At 40.8% G+C, this 15,217-nt stretch overlaps 1 protein-coding gene across 2 annotated transcripts in view; it reads left to right on the top strand.

The window, feature by feature from the left end:
- Positions 1–9,678: 9,678 nt before the first annotated feature.
- Positions 9,679–15,217, top strand: part of LOC311137134 (mitochondrial inner membrane protease subunit 2-like) — a 173,051-nt gene continuing 167,512 nt past the window's right edge. The window contains exon 1 of one of the 2 annotated variants that reach the window (XM_084171476.1): positions 9,679–9,715. The gene's annotated coding sequence lies outside the window, so the exon portion shown is untranslated. The remainder of the gene's footprint in view (positions 9,716–15,217) is intronic. The other variant, XM_084171477.1, reaches the window with a different exon arrangement.

Here is a 15,217-nt window from a genome sequence, read left to right as displayed (position 1 = left end):
GAATACTTATGCAAATAAGGTATTTCTGTTGTTTGTTTTTTTGCAAAAATGTCCAAAAACCTGTTTTCACTTAGTCATTATGGGTATTGTGTGTAGATTGACAAGGCAAAACATTTATTTAATCCATTTTAGAATAAGGCTGTATCCTAACAAAATGTGGAAAAAGTCAAGGGGTCTGAATACTTTCCAAATGCACTACCAGTCAAAAGGTTGGACACATCTACTCATTCAAGGGTTTTTCTTTATTTTTTACTATTTTTTACATTGTAGAATAATAGTGAAGACATCAAAACTATGAAATAACACATTTGTAGTAAGCAAAAAAGTGTTAAACAAATCACTATATATTTTATATTTGAGATTCTTCAAGTAGCCACCCTTAGACTTGATGACAGCTTTGCACACTCTTGGCATTCTCTCAACCAGCTTCATGAGGTAGTCACCTGGAATGCATTTCAATTAACAGGTGTGCCTTCTTAAAAGTTAATTTGTGGAATTTCTTTCCTTCTTAATGAGTTTGAGCCAATCAGTTGTGTTGTGACAAGGTAGGGGGGGGTATACAGAAGATAGCCCTATTTGGTAAAAGACCAAGTCCATATTGTGGCAAGAACAGCTCAAATAAGCAAAGAGAAACAACAGTCCATCGTTACTTTAAGACATGATCAGTCAATCCGGAAAATTTCAAGAACTTTGAAAGTTTCTTCAATGGAGTCGCAAAAACCATCAAGCGCTATTATGAAACTGGCTCTCATGAGGACCACCAAAGGCACTACAGAGGGTAATGCGTACGGCCCAGTACATCACTGGGGCCAAGCTTCCTGCCATCCAGGACCTCTATACCAGGCGGTGTCAGAGGAAGGCCCCAAAATTGTCAAAGACTCAAGCCACCCTAGTCATAGACTGTTCTCTCTGCTTCCGCACGGCAAGCGGTCCAAATTCTAGGTCCAAAAGGCTTGTCAACAGCTTCTACCCCCAAGCCATAAGACTCCTGAACAGCTAATCATTGCTACCCGAACTATTTGCACTGCCCCCTCACCCCCACCACCCTCTTTTACGCTGCTGCTACTCTTTCTATTATTTATGCATAGTCACTATAACTCTACCCACATGTACATATTACCTCAATTACCTCGACTAGCCGGTGCCCCCGCACATTGACTCTGCACCGGTACCCCCCCTGTATATAGCCTCCCTACTGTTATTTTATTTTACTGATGCTCTTTAGTTATTTGCTTTTCTTTTTTTTACTTAACACTTTATAAAATAAAAAATGCATTGTTGGTTAAGGGCTCACTGTAATGTCTACACCTGTTGTATTCGGCGCATGTGGCAAATACAATTTTATTTTAATTTATTTGAATGGAAGACCCAGAGTTACCTCTGCTGCAGAGGATAAGTTCATTAGATTTACCAGCCTCAGCAATTGCAGCCCAAGAAATGCTTCACAGAGTTCAAGTCACAAACACATCTCAACATCAACGTTTCAGAGGGGACTGTGTGAATCAGGCCTTCATGGTCGATTTGCTGCAAAGAAGCCACTACTAAAGGACACCAATAAGAAGAAGAGACTTGCTTGGGCCAAGAAACACAAGCAATGAGCATTAGACCGGTGGAAATGTGTCCTTTGGTCTGGAGTCCAAATTTGAGATTTTGGGTTCCAACCGCCGTGTCTTTGTGAGACACGGTGTGGGTGAACGGATGATCTCCGCATGTGTAGTTCCCACCGTAAAGCATGGAGGAGGAGGTGTTATGGTGTGGGGGTGCTTTACTGGTGACACTGTCTGTGATTTATTTAGAATTCAAGGCACTCTTAACCAGCATGGCTACAACAGCATTCTGCAGTGATACGCCATCCCATCTGGTTTGGGCTTAGTGGGACTATCATTTGTTTTTCAACAGGACCTCCAGGCTGTGTAAGAGCTATTTTACCAAGAAGGAAAGTGATGGAGTGCTGCATCAGATGACCTGGCCTGCACAATCCCCCGACCTCAATCCAATTGAGATGGTTTGGGATGAGTCGGACCGCAGAGTGAAGGAAAAGCAGCGAACAAGTGCTAAGCATATGTGGGAACTCCTTGAAGACTGTTGGAAAAGCATTCCAGGTGAAGCTGGTTGAGAGAATGCCATGAGTGTGCAAAGCTGTCATCAAGGCAAAGGGTGGCTATTTGAAGAATCTCAAATATTAAATATATTTAACACTTTTTTGCTTACTACATGATTCCATATGTGTTATTTCATAGTTTTGATGTCTTCACTATTATTCTACAATTTAGAAAATAGTAAAAATAAAGAAAAACCCTTGAATGAGTAGGTGTGTCCAAACTTTTGACTGGTACTGTAAGTCATGAATGGGATATTTATTAATTGTTAATTAATTAATGAGTGAATTTGTAAATGTGAGTACATAAGCTTACTAATACCTCTGTTGATGATTAATGTAGATCCTTATAAATCATTTACTAATCAACTAATTTGCAGTCTCTAATCTAAAGTGTGCACACATATACTTTATAAAGGTTTATAAATTACTTGTTTCTCCCCAAAAGCTGGCAACATTAGTAGACAGTATCTGACGCTCCACCAATGGCAAGAAATAATCTTAAACATAAAATGTTAAAAGAAGTATATGATTATATATATATATATATATATATATACAGTGGGGAGAACAAGTATTTGATACACTGCCGATTTTGCAGGTTTTCCTACTTACAAAGCATGTAGAGGTCTGTAATTTTTATCATAGGCACACTTCAACTGTGAGAGACGGAATCTAAAACAAAAATCCAGAAAATCACATTGTATGATTTTTAAGTAATTAATTTGCATTTTATTGCATGACATAAGTATTTGATACATCAGAAAAGTAGAACTTAATATTTGGTACAGAAACCTTTGTTTGCAATTACAGAGATCATACGTTTCCTGTAGGTCTTGACCAGGTTTGCACACACTGCAGCAGGGATTTTGGCCCACTCCTCCATACAGACCTTCTCCAGATCCTTCAGGTTTCGGGGCTGTCGCTGGGCAATACGGACTTTCAGCTCCCTCCAAAGATTTTCTATTGGGTTCAGGTCTGGAGACTGGCTAGGCCAGTCCAGGACCTTGAGATGCTTCTTACGGAGCCACTCCTTAGTTGCCCTGGCTGTTTGTTTCGGGTCGTTGTCATGCTGGAAGACTCAGCCACGACCCATCTTCAATGCTCTTACTGAGGGAAGGAGGTTGTTGGCCAAGATCTCGCGATACATGGCCCCATCCATCCTCCCCTCAATATGGTGCAGTCGTCCTGTCCCCTTTGCCGAAAAGCATTACCAAAGAATGATGTTTCCACCTCCATACTTCACGGTTGGGATGGTGTTCTTGGGGTTGTACTCATTCTTCTTCTTCCTCCAAACACGGCAAGTGGAGTTTAGACCAAAAAGCTCTATTTTTGTCTCATCAGACCACATGACCTTCTCCCATTCCTCCTCTGGATCATCCAGATGGTCATTGGCAAACTTCAGACGGGCCTGGACATGCGCTGGCTTGAGCAGGGGGACCTTGCGTGCGCTGCAGGATTTTAATCCATGACGGCGTAGTGTGTTACTAATGGTTTTCTTTGAGACTGTGGTCCCAGCTCTCTTCAGGTCATTGACCAGGTCCTGCTGTGTAGTTATGGGCTGATCCCTCACCTTCCTCATGATCATTGATGCCCCACAAGGTGAGATCTTGCATGGAGCCCCAGACGAGGGTGATTGACCGTCATCTTGAACTTCTTCCATTTTCTAATAATTGCGCCAACAGTTGTTGCCTTCTCACCAAGCTGCTTGCCTATTGTCCTGTAGCCCATCCCAGCCTTGTACAGGTCTACAATTTTATCCCTGATGTCCTTACACAGCTCTCTGGTCTTGGCAATTGTGGAGAGGTTGGAGTCTGTTTGATTGAGTGTGTGGACAGGTGTCTTTTATACAGGTAACGAGTTCAAACAGGTGCAGTTAATACAGGTAATGAGTGGAGAACAGGAGGGCTTCTTAAAGAAAAACTAACAGGTCTGTGAGAGCCGGAATTCTTACTGGTTGGTAGGTGATCAAATACTTATGTCATGCAATAAAATGCAAATTAATTACTTAAAAATCATACAATGTGATTTTCTGGATTTTTGTTTTAGATTCCGTCTCTCACAGTTGAAGTGTACCTATGATAAAAATTACCGACCTCTACATGCTTTGTAAGTAGGAAAACCTGCAAAATCGGCAGTGTATCAAATACTTGTTCTCCCCACTGTATATATATATATATATATATATATATATATATATATATATATATATATATATATATATATATATATATATATATATATATATATATATATATTAAACAGAGCATCTCCAGAATCAACTTTATTGCATTAACTTCTTGCTTGAACAATTTCAGTTATATATTCCAAAATACATTTCAAAAGAACAGAATAGCATATTTTTTATTTAATTGTGTTACTGTGCTAAGTTAACCTAAAACCTGCAATGGTCAAGTTTTGGCTATTTTTTGCCATTGGTGGAGTGTCAGGTATTGTCTACTAATGTGGCCAGCTTTTGGGGAGTAACACGTCATTTATAAACCTTTATAAAGTATACACTGAGTGTACAAAACATTAGAAACACCTTCCTAATATTGAGTTGCACACCCTTTTGACCTCAGAACAGCCTCAATTCGTTGGGGGCATGGACTCTACAAGGTGTTGAAAGCGTTCCACAGGGATGCTGGCTCATGTTGACTCCAATGCTTCCCACAGTTGTGTCAAGTTGGCTGGATGTCCTTTGGGTGGTGGACCATTCTTGATACACACAGGAAACTGTTGCATGTGAAAAACCCAGCAGAATTGCAGTTCTTGACACACTCAAACCGGCGCGCCTGGCACCTACTACCATACCCCGTTCAAAGGCGCTTCAATATTTTGTCTTGCCTATTCACCCTCTGAATGGCACACATACTCGAGGTTCTGGAGTGGCGCAGTGGTCTAAGGCACTGCATCTCAGTGCTTGAGTGCTCAGTGCTTGAGGCGTCACTACAGACCCCCTGGTTCGATTCCAGGCTGTATCACAACCGGCCGTGATTGGGAGTCCCATAGGGCGGCGCACATTTGGCCTAGCGTCATCCGGGTTTGGCCAGTGTAGGCCATCATTGTAAATAACAATTTGTTCTTAACTAACTTGCCTAGTTAAATAAAGGTAAAATAAAAATAAATAAACGTACACAATCCATGTCTCAATTGTCTCAAGGCTGAAAAATCCTTATTTAACCTTTATTTTCCCCTTTATCTACACTGATTGAAGTGGATTTAACAAGTGACATCAATAAGGGATCATTGTTTCACCTGGATTCACCTGGTCAGTCCATGTCATGGAAAGAGCAGGTGTCTTTAATGTTTTGTACACTCAGGGTAGGCCTATATAGTGGCAGTGCACACGTTTTTTAGATTAGGGGCTGCAAAATAGTTTATTCCTTTTTCTATAATGGTTTATAAGGCTCTACATTAATCATCAACTGAGGTATTAGTAAGTGCAAATACATTTATAAATGCACCAATTAACAATTCATAAATATACCATTCATGACATATATAAACCATTAATCAACCATGAACAAATGCCTTATAAATAATCTTATGAGTTGACAATTACTCCTTCATAACTGGTTTATAAGTACATTAGTAATACATTATTAATCATTTTCAAATTGTGAACATACTATGATCAAACAGCTTACTAATTATATTATAAATCATTAATAAATCATTTAAAATAGTGTTTATAAATGCATAAATTACTATTTAGAGATTGCTTATTGACAATTGCAAATGTAGTTATAATGATTAGTAATTGGTAAACAAACTCTTTACAAACTGTTAATAAATCATTTTTTAAGGAACCTTAATATAAAGTGTTACCCTTCTTTATATTTATGTTTTAACATGTCAAGAAAATGTCTGGATTTTAGCATGGTCATGCAGAATGTCCCTTCTATGATAAAATGGGTGTGAATAGAAGCAATCAATACAGTATTGTGCATTACAATATCGCTTTGGATTAAATGCTACTCTGAATTTGAAACTATTTAGATTTCCTCTGAACCACTATGCTTGACCCTTTTTCACCAGATGAGCCTGAGCTGCACGTTGCCTATTAAACTGGTAAAGTCTCCGCCCAGCTGTGGTTTCGGCAGCCTTTTGTAGTTCCCCACAGTGTTTTGAGGTGTTTATTAGCCACCTGTGTGTGCTCACTCCTCTTTCCTGAAGCCCAACGCTGCGTGCTTCGCACTCGATTGTTGCATAGCAACTGCTTGCTCAGCACCTGTTTTCATCATTTAGAAGTCTACAGCCTCAAAATATGTAATTATGTGGGCAGAACCACCCGCGTGGGTCAGTGTATGACTCTGCCAGTGTCCAAAAACATGCTCCTTCTCTTTTAGGGAGAGCATTGATGCATGCTAGATAACCAGCTACTGTAACTCATGAGTCCCAAAAGGCCATCTTAACTATAATGCTCTATACAGGGAATAGGGTACCATTTGGGATACAGACATTACTCCATTGAGCATGCTCTCTGTAACATAACTTATGGCTGGTTATCATGCCATATAGCCCCGCAGAGAAACACTTCACTTTTATGTCAGATATATTGTTACCTAACAAATATCAGAGGGCCATAATGACTGGTGACTGATAGGCAAAGTAGCCATGCCGTCGATGGCACTGCAGGGCTAGGGACTGATAATGGCTCTTAGATTCTAAGGTTTTAATTAAGCCCTCAAGGAAAATCCAGACTGTATCATCAGTGAAGCTTTATCTTCTCCAAATGTGAATTTAGATTTCTAAGTGCATGCCCCCATTTAACACTGCTTCTTATTCACCCTCTAGTCTATTCGACTTTGAGTGACTTGTTTCTCAGGCAAATGCTGAGCTTATTAATATGTTTACTTCTACACACCCACCCAACAACAGGAAAGTAATTGATTGCTTTCTTTGTAAACAGCTCTTCTGTTGTGTTCATTGGGTAAGTTGAGCAGCACATCTTCTATGGGAACATTGGTTGGCTTCAGTGTGCACTTTGTGCCATTTGCCAAGTTTATATCATGAAGACACATTGCCATTCACTCAAATGAATTCTCTGTTGAAGACTTCATGTATTCCTGTAAGCCAGCCATAGCGGACTACGGTCATTACATAATGTTTTCATATCGTGTTAAATGCTTAGTTCTGTGATAAACACATCAAGATGTCTAGATGACAGCCTTCTAATATAATTTATGTCATGTGGAGGTGTAGTGAAGTCTTGGATATAATAAATAAACAGTATATATGGAACTATTCTTAGATTGTGTAGTTCAAGCCGTAGGCAATCTCCTGTTACCTATTTCCAGGTGATCCTCAATAAAAAAAAATGTCTGAACATTAATGAAGAAAATAATATGTTCCCTGTAGATACTAACTCTAAGCTGCTGTTTAGTGTTCATAGAATCAGGGAAAGCTAATGTCTGTATTGACCTTGCCTTTGGCAACTCTGTGTTGAGATGATGTCCACCCTGCAGCTACTCCAGCATGATCAAAGACAACCAATATGAGAGTCTGGTAGGCTCTGTAAACAAATCCTACTGTAGAGCATCCTCCAACCTTTATTCATCCATTCCTAATCAATAGGCCTACATATACCTCTCCAAGGCTCTGTCCAAGGATGTATGTCACAACCCTTCTCACTAAACTTGATCAAATGCTCAACAAGATTCAGGGCTGAATCTCCATTGAGGAAAAAGTTACCTGCTCTAGTGTCACGGTTTCGGCCGAGGCTGCCTCTCTTCCTTGCTCGGGCAGGCTTCGGCGGTCGTCGTCCCCGGAGTACTAGCTGCCACCGTTGTATGTTTCTATGTTCGTTTGGTTTTGTCTTAATGTTGTACACCTGTTATCGTTTAGCGTTCATTAGTGTGTCCTATAAGTTCTCGTTTTGTTAGTCATGTGGTATGTGTGATTGCGCTTACTGTCGACTAGACTGTGCTTCGTTTCCTCCTCTGTTTTGGAGAGGTTTTTCGCACTTGTTGTGCGCGTTTGTATTTTCATGTTTGGTTTACGCCTGTGTGCGTAATCGCTTGTCTCAAGGCTCTTTTGGATCGTGTTTGAGTTTTGGATTACTAAAGTCTGTTGGACTGAGCTTCTGCGTCCTGCGCTTGATTTCCTGCACCACATCTACACACAGCACCTTCTGACATCTAGCTATTAATTGGCACATTTACTTCTGCATACTTCATTAAATAGTTTCGTTATCGCCCATTTCACCCTCTCTGTTAAGAAGTTCTTATTTGACACCCAGGCCTCCAATATGCTGTAGCTGTGAGGCTCAATTTCTCATTTTAAATGGTTTAAGGAGTCAGGATGAAAGTGCTGTGTGAGTAATAATTCACTCATTTTGTATTTCCATAGCTCTAAGCATGTGAATGAGGAGATATTGTAGCCAATACCCAATTTATCTTCATAGGCCATTTAAGACATTCAGCTGAGAGTACAGTATGTTCTGTCCCAAAAGAGATAAGAATGATAGTGTCCTGCTCTGAGCGCTCTTCAATCTGTTCCTTATTAAACCCATAAGTATCTGCCCAAATTAAACCACCACTAGTTCAAAAGCTTTTGATAACTTTCTAGCAATAGAAAACACATGAACCCAAAATCAGCATGTTTGTAGATTCACCAATACAACAATACATTCTAGGGTTTATAAATGTTAAAGCTGTGTGTTCAGCTGCAGTATATTGGAGACCCCTCTGGCAAGAATGCGGTCTTTTTGTTTGTAGATTTGAACACAATTTCCGATAAACCCCGTTCTCACAGGTAGTCGGCTGAGGCCTAATGCAGCCATTTTTATCTCAATATCAAATCATTTCTGGGTAACAATTAAGTACCCTACTGGGATTTTTTTCAATTAAAAATGTTTAAAAAATGCTTCTTAGCAAAGAGCATTTTCTCAAGCAAGAATTTAGCTAGGACTGTCTGGGATTGGTCTGAGGGAGGGGAAAACTGAAAACTTGCTGTTATTGGCAGAGAGGTTTGGAACTCTCTTTCTTATTGGTCTATTGGGATGTAGCTCAGTTGGTAGAGCATGGCGTTTGCAACGCCAGGGTTGTGGGTTCGATTCCCACGTGTATGAAAAATAAAATAATGTATGCACTCACTCACTGTAAATCGCTCTGGATAAGAGCGTCTGCTAAAATGTAAATGTCTATTGACTAATTTACAGCCTGGTGATGTCACCACGCGGGCCAAAGCTCCGCCCCACCAGAACAGGCTGAAATTTCAGTTGGTCTTTTCAAACATCTCACACTAAAAGGGCATTATCATCATTTTCACAATTTCCCAATATTATTCCAACCTCATTATGTGGAAATGTACATAAAACACGGGGAAATCACGTTTTTGACAGCACTTGGCCTTTAATATAGAGGAGAAAAGTTGTATTTTTATGATCAGATCAAGCACCCATATATGAAGTAAAGTCAATATAGCAGCCTACTGACAAATATGAGATTCTGGGGCAACCCCTATTATACAGTCAATAGGGGGGCCAACAGAGGAGACAGGAAGAAAATGGCACGCACAAAACCAAATTGGCTCTCGCTAGGACCTGGAGGAGCGCCGGTGGGTGTTCCAGACGTGACAGAGTGGAGCACGAGCACGGAAGTCACATTTCTGGTAGGTGAAATGAATGTAGGCTGCTGTTGAGTGAGAACGAAGGATTTTAAGAGGAATAGAAAGTCTCAAAGAGAAGGATGTGTGTTATATTTTTACCTGTTTTAGTAGTAGAAGATTGGCGTTGTTTGCTTTCATGCACATTGGCAACTAGTGCACGCGAGAACCTTGGCTAGCTAGTTAGCTAGCTAGCTAACGTGACATAATCCGTGCAGGGATGACGAGGTGACGGGGTTCGTTTATTTCAAACGTGGCACAAATATATGAAATAACTATATTTCTTTGTAATAAAAGTCTGTCGCACACATGTTGAGCACAGTGCTGCAGACCAAGACAGGGGACTCTCTGGCACATTGTTTACCATTGGAGAGTCTACCCACCGACACAAATGTAAACAATGGTGCATTCATGATATTTTCACAATCAAATGCAAATAGCACGTGATGGCTATGTTGTGGTGGTCACAGCTCAATGAATGCCATTCCAAGTTTCCCATGACAACAACATTGGATAGTGTACTTATTTTTTTCGTGTTAAGGTAAACGTGATCCATTTCATTATTTTAAAAAAACAAGGCACTCTTCACACTAAAACGCCCTATTGCAGTAGTGTAGCATAAAAAACGCACCAGTGGTGAGTGAACATCTAGCCGATTAAACTCAACTCCACGATTTACGATGGATTAGTGCGGTGACTAGTGTGGGCGGACTGGAACTCCGAATCAAATTGTATTGCCGGGGTAGCGAAATGGTTGTGTTCCGAGCTCCAGCAGTGCAGTAATATGTAACAATACACAACAATAAACATTAGGACGAGCAATGTCCGGAGTGTGTGTGTATGTACGGGATGTATACACAAAATATGAACAGTATATGGATAGAATATGTAGTATATCTGAAGAGTAGTATACAGTGCCTTTGGAAAGTATTCAGACCACTTGATTTTTCCACATTTTGTTACGTTACAGCCTTATTCTAAAATGGATAAAAAATATATATATATCCTCAGCAATCTACACACAATACCCCATAATGACAAAGCAAAAACATTTTTTTTTGCAAATGTATTACAAATAAAAAACGATACCTTATTTACATAAGTATTCAGACCCTTTGCTATGAGACTCGAAATTGAGCTCATGTGCATCCTGTTTCCATTGATCATCCTTGAGATGTTTCTACAACTTCATTGGAGTCCACCTGTGGTAAATTCAATTGATTGGACATTATTTGGAAATGCACACACCTGTCTATATAAGGTCCCACAGTTTACAGTGCATGTCAGAGCAAATACCAAGCCATGAGGTCGAAGGAATTGTCCGTAGAGCTCCGAGAAAGGATTGTGTCGAGTCACAGATCTGGGGAAGGGTACCAAAACATTTCTGCAGAATTGAAGGTCCCCAAGAACACAGTGGCCTCCATCATTCTTAAATGGAAGTAGTTTGAAAGACTCTTCCTAGAGCTGGCAGCCCAGCCAAACTGAGCAATCGGGGGAGAAAGGCCTTGGACAGGGAGGTGACCAAGAACCTGATGGTCACTCTGACAGAGTTCCTCTGTGGAGATGGGAGAACCTTCCAGAAGGACAACCATCCCAGCAGCACTCCACCATTCAGGCCTTTATGGTAGAGTGGCCAGACGGAAGCCACTCATCAGTAAAAGGCACATGACAGCCCGCTTGGAGTTTGCCAAAAGGCACCTAAAGGACCCGCAGACCATGAGAAACAAGATTCCCTGGTCTGTTGAAACCAAGATTGAACTCTTTGGCCTGAATGCCAAGCGTCACGTCTGGAGGAAACCTGGCACCATCCCTACCGTGAAGCATGGTGGTGGAAGCATCATGCGCTGGGGATGTTTTTCAGCGGCAGGCACTGGGAGACTAGTCAGGATCGAGGCAAAGATGAACAGAGCAAAGTACAGAGAGATCCTTGATGAAAACCTGCTCCAGAGCGGTCAGGACCTCAGCCTGTGGCGAAGGTTCACCTTCCAACAGGACAACAACCCTAAGCACACAGCCAAGACAATGCAGGAGTGGCTTCGGGACAAGTCTCTTAATGTCCTTGAGTGGGCCAGCCAGAGCCCGGATTTGAACCCTGCGTCTCTGGAGAGACTTGAAAATAGCTGTGCAGCAACGCTCCCCATCCAACCTGACAGAGCTTGAGAGGATCTGCAGAGAAGAATGGGGAAAAGCTCCCCAAATACAGGTGTGCCCAGCTTGTAGTGTCATACCCAAGAAGACTCGAGGCTGTAATTGCTGCCAACGGTGCTTCAACAAAGTACTGAGTAAAGGGTCTGAATACTTATGTAAATGTGATATTTCCATTTATTTTATAAATTAGCAAACAATTATTAAAACCTGTTTTTGCTTTGTCATTATGGGTATTGTGTGTAGGTTGATGAGGAGGAAAAAACTATTTAATAAATGTTACAATAAGGCTGTAACCTAACAAAATGTGGAAAAAGTCAAGGAGTCTGAATACTTTCCGAAGGCACTGTATGTACAGCAATAGTTAAATAGGATAGGCCTTGACTAGAAAACAGTAAATACAGTTGAAGTCGGAAGTTTACATACACCTTAGCCAAATACATTTAAACTGTTTTTCACAATTCCTGACATTTCATCCTAGTAATAATTCCCTGTTTTAGGTCAGTTAGGATCACCACTTTATTTTAAGAATGTGAAATGTCAGAATAATAGTAGAGAGAATGATTTATTTCAGCTTTTATTTCTTTCATCACATTCCCAGTGGGTCAGAAGTTTACATACACTCAATTAGTATTTGGTAACATTGCCTTTAAATTGTTTAACTTGTGTCAAACTTTCAGGTAGCCTTCCACAAGCTTCCCACAATAAGTTGGGTGAATTTTGGGCCATTCCTCCTGACAGAGCTGGTGTAACTGAGTGAGGTTTGTAGGCCTCCTTGCTCGCACACGCTTTTTCAGTTCTGCCCACACATTTTCTATAGGATTGAGGTCAGGGCTTTGTGATGGCCACTCCAATACCTTGACTTTGTTGTCCTTAAGCCATTTTGTCACAACTATGGGAGTATGCTTGGGGTCATTGTCCATTTGGAAGACCCATTTGCGACCAAGCTTTAACTTCCTTTTTCCTTTGCAAGCAACCCCCTTTTTCCTCCAAACATAACGATGGTCATTATGGCCAACCAGTTCTATTTTTGTTTCATCAAACTAGAGGACATTTCTCCAAAAAGTACGATCTTTGTCCCCATGTGCAGTTGCAAACTGTAGTCTGGCTTTTTTATGGCGGTTTTGGAGCAGTGGATTCTTCCTTGCTGAGCGGCCTTTCAGGTTATGTCTATATAGGACTTGTTTTACTGTGGATATAGATACTTTTGTTCCTGTTTCCTCCAGCATATTCACAAGGTCCTTTGCTGTTGTTCTGGGATTGATTTGCACTTTTCGCACCAAAGTACATTCATCTCTAGGAGACAGAACACGTCTCCTTCTTGAGCTGTATGACGGCTGCGTGGTCCCATGGTGTTTATACTTGCGTACTATTGTTTGTACAGATGAATGTGGTACCTTCAGGCATTTGGAAATTGCTCCAAAGGATGAACCAGGCTTGTGGAGGTCTACAATATTTTATCTGAGGTCTTGGCTGATTTCTTTTGATTTTCCCATGATGTCAAGCATAGAGGCACTGAGTTTGAAGGTAGGCCTTGAAATACATCCACAGGTATACCTCCAGTTGACTCAAATGATGTCAATTAGCCTATCAGAAGCTTCTAAAGCATGACATCATTTTCTGGAATTTGCCTAGCTGTTTAAAGGCACTGTCAACTTAGTGGATGTAAACTTCTGACCCACTGGAATTGTGATACAGTGAAATCATCTGTCTGTAAACAATTGTTGGAAAAAAATTACTTGTGTCATGCACAAAGTAGATGTCCTAACCGACTTGCCAAAACTATAGTTTGTTAAAAAGAAATTTGTGGAGAGGTTGAAAAACGAGTTTTAATGACTCCAACCTAAGTGCATGTAAACTTCCAACTTCAACTGTACATATGAAGTGGGTAAAACAGTATGTGAACATTATTAAAGTGACCCGTGTTCCGTGACTATGTACATAGGGCAGCAGCCTCTATGGTGCATGTTAAGAGTAGCTGGGTGGTAGCTGGCTAGTGACAGTGACTAATTAACAGTCTGATGGCCTTGAGATTAAAAAACAGCTTCTATCTCTTGGTCCTTGCTTTGATGCACCTGTACTGACCTCGCCTTCTGGATTGTAGCGGGATGAACCGGCCGTGGATCGGGTGGCTGAGGTCATTGATGATCATCTTGGCCTTCCGACATCACAATTACAAACAACATTGTTCTGTGTAATTGGGGGCCATTCTTTGTGTGCTGAAATCAGTAGTTTTTGATTAAAAACTTCATTTTATGTGACATCGGAGATCCAGTCTGCCCACACTAGTCGCCGCTCAACTCCATCGTAAATCGTGGAGTTGAGTTTAGTCGGCTAGTAAACATCATGCAATGATCAAGTGGGCTAATTCACAAGAAAGTATTTATGTACCTGGCCGCAGCAGCAAACGATCAGATTGTTTCCTCTGGCATTACTTCCCTGCTGCATTTATCTTTTATTTTATTTTACCTTTATTTAACTAGGCAAGTCAGTTAAGAACAAATTCTTATTTACAATGACGGCCTACACCGGCCAAACCCGGACGACGCTGGGCCAATTGTGCGCCACCCTATGGGACTCCTAATCACGGCCGGTTGTGATACAGCCTGGAATCGAACCAGGGGGTCTGTAGTGACGCCTCAAGCACTGAGATGCAGTGCCTTAGACCGCTGCGCCACTCGGGAGCTGCATGAATAATGACTGAGGGTACATTTGTGACCGACCGCCTCGATTCAGTCTTATGTAGCAAAATTTTGTTTTGTTTTTTACATTGGATAAAGGTAGAGACTCAAAACTAGAACATGGTATATCATAAACTGTAGTTAAGGAACAATAGGAAAGTAATTCAGCTTTGATAGTTGAGGAACTTGTAACCACACTTTTGAGAAAATGGCCCTTGAATGTTTTGGTACACCTACTGGAGAGCTCTTCTTTGTCTACAACCATTCAGCATTGTTCACACCCTCTTATGCCTTAGCCCCACCCATCTTTTTAAGGATTCACATGTGAGGCCATTTGTTAAACACACGCTATATCAAATAAAATCTACGTTTATTTGTCACATGCACAGGATACAGAAGGTCTAAACGTTACAGTGAAGTGGTTACTTGCATAGTAGCAATATCAAAAACAGAAAGTGTCCAGATACAAATATTTTATAAATATTTTATCATTATTAGATGACGCTTACCCGACACACTTGTCTAAATTGATGGGTCATGTGAAGGAAATTCTATAACCACCCCCCAGCCACACATCGAGCTAAATGGATGGGTTGCTATTGTCTAGACATGTACACATGTTCATGAAATACAATAGATGGCCATAATCACCCCCAGACACACTTGGCTAATTTGATGGGTT

This window comes from Coregonus lavaretus (assembly GCF_964263955.1).
Source record: "Coregonus lavaretus genome assembly, chromosome: 11".
In the NCBI taxonomy this organism is placed as follows: domain Eukaryota; kingdom Metazoa; phylum Chordata; class Actinopteri; order Salmoniformes; family Salmonidae; genus Coregonus; species Coregonus lavaretus.
Note: the sequence above shows the minus strand (reverse complement) of the source record. Positions and strands in the feature narration are given on the sequence as shown.